The sequence below is a fragment of the Bos javanicus genome, chromosome 8 (genome assembly GCF_032452875.1).
Source record: "Bos javanicus breed banteng chromosome 8, ARS-OSU_banteng_1.0, whole genome shotgun sequence".
NCBI lineage: Eukaryota > Metazoa > Chordata > Mammalia > Artiodactyla > Bovidae > Bos > Bos javanicus.
Genome location: NC_083875.1, coordinates 60801050 through 60811300, shown reverse-complemented (window position 1 = coordinate 60811300; position 10251 = coordinate 60801050). Strand labels below are relative to the sequence as shown.

The window sequence follows — 10251 nt, the reverse complement described above, 5'->3', positions numbered from 1 at the left end:
CCTGGTAGCTCAGCTGGTAAAGAATCTGCCTGCAATGCAGGAGACCCCGGTTCAATTCCTGGCTCAGGAAGATTCCCTGGAGAAGGAATAGGCCATCCAGTATCCTTGGGCTTCCCTGGTAGCTCAAATTGTAAAGAATCTGCCTGCGATGTGGGACGCCTGGGTTCGATCCCTGGGTTGGGAAGATCCCCTGGAGGAGGGCATGGCAACCCACTCCAGTATTGTTGCCTGGAGAATCCCCATGGACAGAGGAGCCTGACAGGCTATATTATAGTCCATGGGGTCCCAAAGAATTGGACACGACTGAATGACTAAGCACAGCACAACATGATAATTGCAGTCATACCAGTTTTGGCTTCCATTTCTGTACTTTGTTTTGGTTGCCTGTTGTAGAGAAAATCCTGCTTCATACAGATGAATAGTTTGCAAAGGGTCTTGGTTTTTGAATTAGCCCACCTTGCATTCTCTGACTACTCTTTGTTCAAATTAACATGGTACCTTGAAAAAGAAATATTGAGAGATTTTTGTTTCAATACTGATTCAGTAACACTTATGTCCATACCAAAATCTGCACATGGATATTTATAGCAGCTTTGTTCATAACTGCTAAAACTTGGAAGCAACCAAGATGTTTTTTAGTAGGTAAGTGGTTAAATTAACTGTGATACCTCCATACAATGGAAGATTGTTGAGCAATAAAAAGAAATGAGCTAGTCAAACCACAGAGTGTTGTATGGAAGGAGAGAAGGTTAGCACCCACCTTTACAAGGATGGAAGAGGCCCTTGGGCCTGACAACACACAGATGGTTAAGGCATTGATACCTACTTTGTGGCATCTAACCACTATTTTTAAAAGGGGATGGTGGCAGCCGAGGATGAGATGGTTAGACAGCATCACCAACTCAATGGACATGAGTCTGAGCAAACTCTGGGAGACAGTGAAGGACAGTGAAGCTTGGCATGCTGCAGTCCATGGGGCCACAAAAAGTCAGGCACAACTTAGCAACTGAACAGAACAGAACAGAATAATAATCACAATGTTAGAAATTAAAAAAAAAAAAAAGAAAACCAATACCAACAGCAAAAAACACCCCACAAAAAGACAGGGATGAAACTTAAAAAGGCATATTTCTGAGTGAAAGAAGCCAATCTGAAAAGGTTACATACCTTCAGATTCCAACTCGATAACATTTTGGAAAAGGCAAAATTATGGAGACAATAAAAAGATTAGGGATTGTCAGGGGCTAAAGGGGGAGGGCAGGGTGAAGAGGCAGAGCACAGAGGATTTTCAGGTCAGTTAAAGTGCTCTGTTTAAAACTATAATGCTCAGATCAGATCAGATCAGGTCAGTCGCTCAGTCGTGTCCGACTCTTTGCGACCCCATGAATCGCAGCACACCAGGCCTCCCTGTCCATCGCCAGCTCCCAGAGTTCACTGAGACTCACGTCCATCGAGTCAGTGATGCCATCCAGCCATCTCATCCTCTGTCGTCCCCTTCTCCTTCTGCCCCCAATCCCTCCCAGCATCAGAGTCTTTTCCAATGGGTGCTGGATACATGTTAATATACACATTTGTTCAAACCCACACACCAGGAGTGAACTCTAAACTGTGAACTCTGGGTGATGATGTGTCAATATAGATTCACTGATACCATTGTAACAGAGATACCATTCTGCTGGTGGATGTTGACAGTCCGAGAGGATGTGGGCCGAGGGGGACCTGGCATATGGGAACTCTCAGTACCTCCTGCCCAGTTTTGCTGTGAAGCTAAAATTGCTCTAAAAAACAAACTGTATTGATTTTTAAAATGCCAGTTCGACATTAAAAATTAAAAAATATTGATTCACTAATAAAGTTTGGATAATTGCTCAAATTCCTTATCATAAATGTAGTCAGAGAAGTAACACCCCCAAATGTCTAGTTAACTCCAATACTATATATAATGTGACATTATTACTGTGTGACCGCTTACATGTTCCTTTGTCATTGTGCAATTGGCTATGACACTATGATGAGAACATGCACCAGGCAGATGATTCTGAGCTTTGACCAATGCTTAATTGGAAACAGTGCACATTTGTATTCCTTGGTACTACTGTACGTAAGCAGTTGAGCGTAGGCTTGGATTTGAGAAATGATCAGTGCAGATTTACACTTTTTCTAATCAAGGACACATCCAAAGAAGATAAAAGAAATATGCAGAGACGGTAGGAAAAGATTTATTCTGAGGTCTATGTAAAGGAATCAACTCAACAACACACATACTTGTGATAGTGGTTTCTTGTGTGTCAAAAATCAAAATGCAAGTTTGTGTGTGTCCATGGTCTTACTTAAAAGTTATTTAGTTATTTAGTTTATACATTAAAGAAGCTCAAATCAAATATTTGTAGAGCCCAACAAACTTCCATTTGGGAGCAGCTTGATTCTTGCTTGGTTAGACTATATTATTCAAGAGTTTTATACAAGAGTTTTGTATATTGGAACATGTCTGTTTTAATTCTGATACCCTCTTTCCCTTCCAAAATAATGAATCATGCTCTCTTCCACAGCTGGAATAAATATGTCATTCGGTTGTCTTTTTTTTGCTTTGTATAATCATGATGGTGTTTACGTTTAATTCTAATCCATCCTGTTTCTGGCAGCGTGTGGTGTGATGTATGGATCAAAGGAAAAACCTTCATTCAGTTGAATGTCGCTGTTGTCCCACTGTTTATTAAAAACTGGTTCCTCTTCATGCTATTAATTTTGACCTGATGTGTATATGTATTAAATTCTTGTAGTTGGAATTAATTTTCTGGTATCTCATAACCATTGATTTTACACACAAAAAAATAACACTTAAAAAAAAAAGCCAATGGTCTATTGTTCAGTAATTGTTATATTTTAGTAAGTTCAAATCTGGCAGGAAGACTCCAACATCATTACCTTCAAAAGATCCTTGTTCAATTATACTTTATAAGCTCAGTAGAATCTTCTGGGGAATTAAAAACACTAAACAACTTTGTTTCTAAGCCCAATTTTCCTATTGGTCTTACCACAGAAACAGTGAAATTTGAATTGTTGTAGGGTAGAGACTAGGAGATGGAGAAGGCAATGGCAACCCACTCCAGCCTGGCAAATCCCATGTATGGAGGAGCCTGGTAGGCTGCAGTCCATGGGGTCTCTAGGAGTCAGACACGACTGAGCGACTTCACTTTCACTTTTCACTTTCATGCATTGGAGAAGGAAATGGCAACCCACTCCAGTGTTCTTACCTGGAGAATCCCAAGGAAGGTGGAGCCTGGTGGACTGCCATCTATGGGGTCGCACAGAGTCGAACACAACTGAAGCGACTTAGCAGCCAGCAGCAGCAGCAGCAGAGACCAGGAATGTGAATATTAAAGAAGTTCTTCTATCTGTTACAATTTGAGAGCTTCCAACTTAAAAATTAAGGTTATTGTCTTATATTTATACTCTCAAGCCCCTGGTCCATCACTCTGCCTTCCTTTATACTCCCAAAACACTCATCATTTTTTCCTTGACACAGTCCGTCATGTCTAGAATTATTTTTGTTCCCAATTATTTGGTACTTTTACTAGTGTAAATAAGATATTATTTCTGTTTTTATTTTTGCTCTATATTAATGGAATGTAGGAATACAATTGACATTTGAGAAGTTATTTCTATATCCTTAACTTTCCTGAACTCTTAGTACTGATAATATTTTTCTAGTTAATACTTAGAAATACAATCATTATGTTTTCTGTAGAAATTGACATCTGTTTCTTCCTCTGCTATGTTCATGCCTCTTATTTTGTACTTGACAACATTTTTATATCTATCTGCACTCGGACACGACTGAAGTGACTTAGCAGCAGCAGCAGCACTTGACTGCACTTTAGTGCTATTTGAAATGGGAATGGCTGGTTTCTGGTCTAGCATGGAAGAAGCTTGGGAGATGCCATACTGTACTAACAAGCAAAAATCTGAACAGACTTATTGATAAACCAATAATTCTTCTTAGACCTGTAAGAGAAATGAGGTCACAGGGCAAACTGCTATCCCCACACTGGAGAGAGCAGTCTGGGTTGCTGATGCTGGAGGACTTGGTACCTGCAGGAGTTGCTTCCTTGCCTCTCTCCTCAGTCCCTTGTCCCTAGTCCCCAGTCTTGCAGGGCCTACTACTCAGAGGTGCAGTGTCACCTAGGAACTGGGCAGAGATCCAGAATCTCCAGCCTCACCTCCGACTCAATGAATCTTAATCAGCATTTTCACAACCTCCCCAGGTGACTCAGGAACCTTTTCAGGTTTCACAAGTACTGACCTCAGGAGCTTGCAGAAATGTCCACCAGATGGCAGGTTTGCAGTAGGCACAGGTATCCAGAGACACCTCCAGCCACCCAAGTTCATTGGCATAAAGCAGCTGTGATGTGATGTCACTGTGGTTATGCACAAAGTCAACAATTTCTAGCCAGCACTTCTAGAAATTCAAAGCTCTTTCCTTCTAGGTTCTTAAATAGGAGCTTCCATTGCCTATGAAACAAAGGCATAATGGTCAGTCTACTTTTTAGTTTTAGTCACATGGTCTACAATGTGAACCTTGGGAGACTCCCTTCTGTTTGCTGGGTTCTCACTTCTCTACCAGGACAATGGGGGGTTTGGAGACCATGTGTTCTGGAGTCTGAAAATCTATGACAGTCACTCAGTTAGGTGTTTCTGACTCACCAGGTTTCTCACAGCAGCCTTCGTGTCCTTGTTCCTGAGGCTGTAGATGATGGGGTTGAGCATGGGGGTCACCACCCCATAGAAGAGGGAGGTGAGCTTGTCTGCAAGGTCCTCTTTGTCTGCCCCCAGGGGGTCCTTGTTTTTGGGCTTCCCATACATGAAGAGGATGGTCCCGTAGAAGATGACCACAACTGTGAGGTGGGCAGAGCAGGTGGAGACCTTTTTCTTCCCTACTGCTGAAGGGATCCTCAGGATGGTAGCAATGATGAACACATGGTAGAAAAAGATGAACAGAACTGAGATGCCCATGAAAATAACAGTTGTTATCCCCATGCTGATCACATTGATGGAGATGTTAGCACAAGCCATGGCACTTCAGGACAGCCAGGATCTCACAGGTGAAGTGGTTGATGACGTTGTCCCCATGGAAGGGCAGCCTCACAGCCTGGGATGTCTGAACTACAGAGTTGGTGATACCAGCTGCTCAGGAGCCAACAGCCATGGGCATGTAGGCAGCCTTACTCATGATGACGGAGTACCTTAGGGAGTTGCAGATGGCTACATAGCGGTAAAGTGCCATCATGCTCAGGACCACATACTCTGTTCCCACCATGGTGAAGGAGAGGACCATCTGCATGGCACAGGCTGAGAATGGGATGGTTTTCCTGGGAGTCAGGAAGCTGTCAAGGATGAGGGGGACTGAGGAGGTTGTGTAGCAGATGTCCAGGAAGGAGAGGTTCCCCAGGAAGAAGTACATGGGTGTGTGCAGACGGGAGTCAAGGATGGTCACCAGGATGAGAACCCCATTGCCCAGCAGGATCACCCTGTACAAGAGCAGGATGAGCACAAAGAGCTTTCTCCAGCTTTGGGGGGGCTGACAGGCCCAGGCAAATGAACTCCACCAGTGGGGAGGTCTGATCGGACCCGTCCACAGCGCCTCTGCTCTGTCACCTGCAGGCACTCAGAAGCTCAACCTCAGCACTCTCTCATTGAAGTGCTGGCTTGCTAGTGAGGAATGCCCTCTCTGCTGAGCAAGAGGAAAACAACTTTAACAATGATGGTTTCTCTGCGGTTCTCAGTAAGATTCTGGGGACTAGAAGGAATCTAGTTTGTCATCTTAAGCCACCCTCTGTGCAAGAGACATCTGAGATGCCCCTGTGGTGATTTAACTTACCTGATCAGACATACTCATTTCTACTAAAATATCCTAGATGGTGGACTTCTCTTGTTAAATCTTGGTCAGAGAGAGTAGCATTGAAACATAAATTGTTGTTCAGTCACCCAGTTGAGTCTAACTCTTCGCGACCCCATGAACTGCAGTGTGCTAGGCCTCCCTATCCCTCACCATCTCCTGAAGTTTGCCCAAGTTCGTGTTCATTGTACTGGTGATGCCATCCAGCCGTCTCATGCTCTTACACCTTCTTCTCCTTCTGCCCTCCATCATTCCCAGAATCGGGGACTTTTGCAATGAGTCATCTGTTCGCATTAGGAGACAAAAATACTGGAGCTTCAGTTTCAGCATCAGGCCTTCCAATGAGTATTCAGGGTTGATTTCTCTAAAGATTGACTGGCTTGATCTCCTTGCTGTCCAAGGAACTCTCAAGAGTCTTCTCCAGCACCACAGTTCAAAGGGGCATCAATTCTTTGGTGCTCTACTAACTCTCACAACCATACGTGACCACTGGGAAGACCATAGCCTTGACTCTATGGACCTTTGTTGGCAGAGTAATGTCTCTGCTTTTCAACACACTGTCTAGGTTTGTCATAGCTTTCCTGCCAAGAAGCAATCGTCTTCTGACTTCATGGCTGCAGTCATCATCTGAAGTGATTTTAGAGCCCAAGAAGAGGAAATCTGTCACTACTTACACCTCTTCCCCTTCTATTTGCTATTAAGTAATGGGGCCGGATGCCATGATCTTAGTTTTTTTTTTTAATATTTAGTTTTAAGCTGGCTTTTTCACTCTCCTCGTTCACTCTCATCAAGAGGTTCTTTAGTTGCTCTTTGCTTTCTGCCATTAAAGTGGTAACATCCACATATCTGAGGTTGTTGATGTTTCTCCCACCTATCTTGATTCCAGCTTTTAACTCATCCAGGCTGGCATTTCTCATTATATGCTCAGCATATAGGTTAAATAAACAGGGTGACAACAGACAGCCCTGCCATACTCCTTTCTCAATCCCGAACCAATCAGTTGTTCCATACAGGGTTCTAACTGTTGCTTCTTGACCCACAGGAGACAGGTAAGATGGTCTGTATTTCCATCTCTTTAAGAGCTTTCCACAGTTTGCTTCCACATGTACATTACCACATGTAAAATAGACAGCCAGTGGGAATCTGCTGTATGATGCAGGGAGCTCAATCTGGTGCTCTGTGACAACCTAGAGGGGTAAGATGGGGTGGCAGGTGGGAGTTGGAAGGGAGTTTCAAGAGGGAGGGGATATATGTATACCTATGGCTGATTCATGTTGATGTATGGCAGAAACCAACACAACATTGTAAAGCAATTATTCTCCAGTTAAAAATAAATAAATTAAAAAAAAAAGTCTTTGTCAGAAAAGTGAGACCAGGTTCACTTCATGCTTTTCTCCCTTGGTGTCCAAGGCTGGTGAAATGATCAGCCCTGAAGCCATGGCTCTTGGCAGGCTTTCTTTGCTTCATGGTATCCTCATAGAAATATCTTTTGACCTTCCCCTTTCCTCCTGTAATAGACAATCAGGCCCCAGGCCATCTCTCATCTGTCCCTTCACCCTATCCTGTCTTCCTCTCTCCATTCATCAGCCAACATGACTCACTCACACTTGACTCTGAAACCCCACAGCCTTTCAGGAATGATGCACTGGCTCCAAAAGAGGCAACAGTTCCAGGGAGAGGATACTGATGGGTCACTTTGAAAGGGCAGGCTGGACAGAAAGGTCACCTGGGGAAGGTAAGGAGGGTGAGGGCTGGATTTGGGCAGCTGTGTTGTGGAGTATGGATGCATTCTAAGGTGTTAATCATCCCCCTGGCTGCAGTGCCATCCTGGCCAGTTTGAACTGATGCTCCGGGAAACCAGGCTGCATTTAACAGCCACCATCTCAGCCTCTGGAGAGCCCCAGTTCCCCGATTGATTTCTCAGTCCATTGCCACTGAAGTCAGGCTAATGCCTCATCCCTGACTCTGAAGACCTCAACCTTAGAAAAGAGAATTCTAAACATCTAGTCTCACTGATTTTTTCTTTGTACATCCAAGCTACATCCAATAATCCAACAGGATTATTAAGCAATATTCCTGTCCACCAATGAAGATCTCATTACCTTTTTAGGAAGCCCATTCAAGCTTTATAAATCTTGTATCATCTGAAAATTTTGTCTCTTGGGTCAAATCTCTTAATATCTTCCTAATTCTAATTCTAGTTCTGCTCTCTGGGGACACATACAGCATGTCACCCCTTTCTGCCCCATAATAGCTCATCAGAGATCTAAAGATAAAGATGATTCTCTTAATTCTCCTCTTTTCCTGGGTCATACCCTGCGCCAGGAAAATCCAAATGTCTATGATAGAATCCAGGCATCAGGTCTTGTTAAAACTCCCCAGATGGCTTCAATGTTTGGCCAAAGTTGAGAACACAATCCTAACTTTGTATCCCAGGTATTCCATTCTGCCCTTAGGACTTTTAAAAAACAGACACCAACAGACAAACAAATCAAAGTCTTTAGAGACTTTCGTGATTTCTTGCCGGACATTTGCTTAATCAAAAGACTTTCCTGGAATAAGCAATATTCAGTGATAGGTTCTGAAGACAAGCCATCTTCACCTTCCTTGGGCTTTTCTGAGGCCCTATTACCAGTCACATTATACCCTCTGCCCCTAAATGCAAAGGTCAGAATGACTTAAATGACATAAATGACTGACTGCCTGTCTCCCCTGACCTCTTCCCCACACAGGTGGGGTCTGCAGGAACTCTGTCAGGGGCCCTGTACCTCTGAGGTCAGAGTCCCTCTCTGACCCAGGGGCTGGATGTTATGAATCCCCTTGAACAGCTCCTCTTCCACTGGAGGAAGGAAGACATATGGCTTATTCATGAGTGGAAGCACGGTTCCAACCTCCTCCTTCCTGTCATAAGAATAAAGATGAGGAATGTTTCCCTTTGGCATCACTTAAGCCCAATAAATTTGATTTGGAAGTAATTCATGTTTGAAAAGATTTTCCAAAATACTTTCTTCCAGTGCAGTTCAGTTTAGTCACTCAGTCATGTCTGACTCATTGTGACCCCATGGGCTGCAGCACGCCAGGCCTCCCTGTCCATCACCAACTCCCGGAGTTTACTCAAATTCACATCCTTTGAGTCGGTGATGCCATCCAACCATCTCATCCTCTGTCATTCCCTTCTCCTGCTTTCAATCTTTCCCAGCATCAGGGTCTTCTCAAATGAGTCAGTTCTTCGCATCAGGTGGCCAAAGCATTGAAGTTTCAGCTTCAACATCAGTCCTTCCAATGAATATTCAGGGCTGATTTCCTTTAGGATGGACTGATTTGATCTCCTTGCACTCCAAGGGACTTACAGGAATCTTCTTCAACACCACAGTTCAAAAGCATCAATTCTTTGGTGCTCAGCTTTCTTTATAGTCCAACTCTCAAATCCATACATACTACTGGAAAAACCATAGCCTTGACTAGATGGACCTTTGTTGGCAAAGTAATGTCATAACTTTGGTTGGTCATAACTTTTCTTCCAAGGAGTAAACGTCTTTTAAATAGATGCACAAAAATAGTTGTAGAAACAATTATGGGGTGGAAGCTACCTGCTTATTCAGGGCTTCCTAAAACACACCATACTGGCCATCCTTCAATTCTGGCTTTCATTATTTTGACAGACAACTGTAGACCCAGGTGCGGCAGGGTCCTAAGGGTCTAAATAAACCAACCTCCCCATCCCACTCTCAAAGAATGCAGGTCCACTACTTCTTTGATTATGGTGCTCTGGCCTCAGCTGGAATACTTGAGTGAAGCAGGCTCTCTGCTTGCTGAGGTTTATTTCATTTTAAAGTAGTTCCCATAGACAGACAGTTCTGCCTCCCTACAAATTCCATCTGGTTCTACCCTTTGCAGCCTTCAAACAAAGTTGGTTCTTTCCCCATGCCCTCTAAATATTTAGAAATAGGTTGGTTTTGGCAATAAGATGATATAGAACCAATCTTGTTACTCTTACAGCATCCAAAAAAATGTCATATAGTTTAGAGGAACTGTCCACAGTTCCTGAATAATTATGAGATATCTTTCTGGATATTATGTCCCACCAGGTTGGATTGTGCTGCATCCAGCACTTGCCATACCACTGAAATCATCTCTTTCCCCCCATTTTGAGACCTATTCCACTGAACAATCATCTATTCTTAGGGCTTCCCTAGTGGCTCAGTGGTAAAGAATCCTGCCAATGCAGGACACACAGGTTGATCTGGGAAGATCCCACATGCCACAAAGCAACTAATCTCATGCTCAACAACTATTGAGCCTGTGATCTAGGGCTTGGGAGCCACAGCTACTGAGCCTACTACATGCTGCAGTTA

The 10251-nt window shown here is 43.5% G+C and overlaps 1 non-coding gene and 1 pseudogene across 1 annotated transcript; one reads left to right on the top strand and one right to left on the bottom strand.

Moving 5' to 3' along the window:
* The first annotated feature begins 726 nt into the window (after positions 1–726).
* LOC133253551 (U6atac minor spliceosomal RNA) lies at positions 727–852 on the top strand. The gene has a single exon (XR_009738339.1). It is a non-coding gene; the product is annotated as a U6atac minor spliceosomal RNA (small nuclear RNA).
* Positions 853–4488: 3636 nt separating this feature from the next.
* Positions 4489–5896, bottom strand: LOC133253480 (olfactory receptor 13C7-like; annotated as a pseudogene).
* Between the last annotated feature and the right edge of the window lie 4355 nt (positions 5897–10251).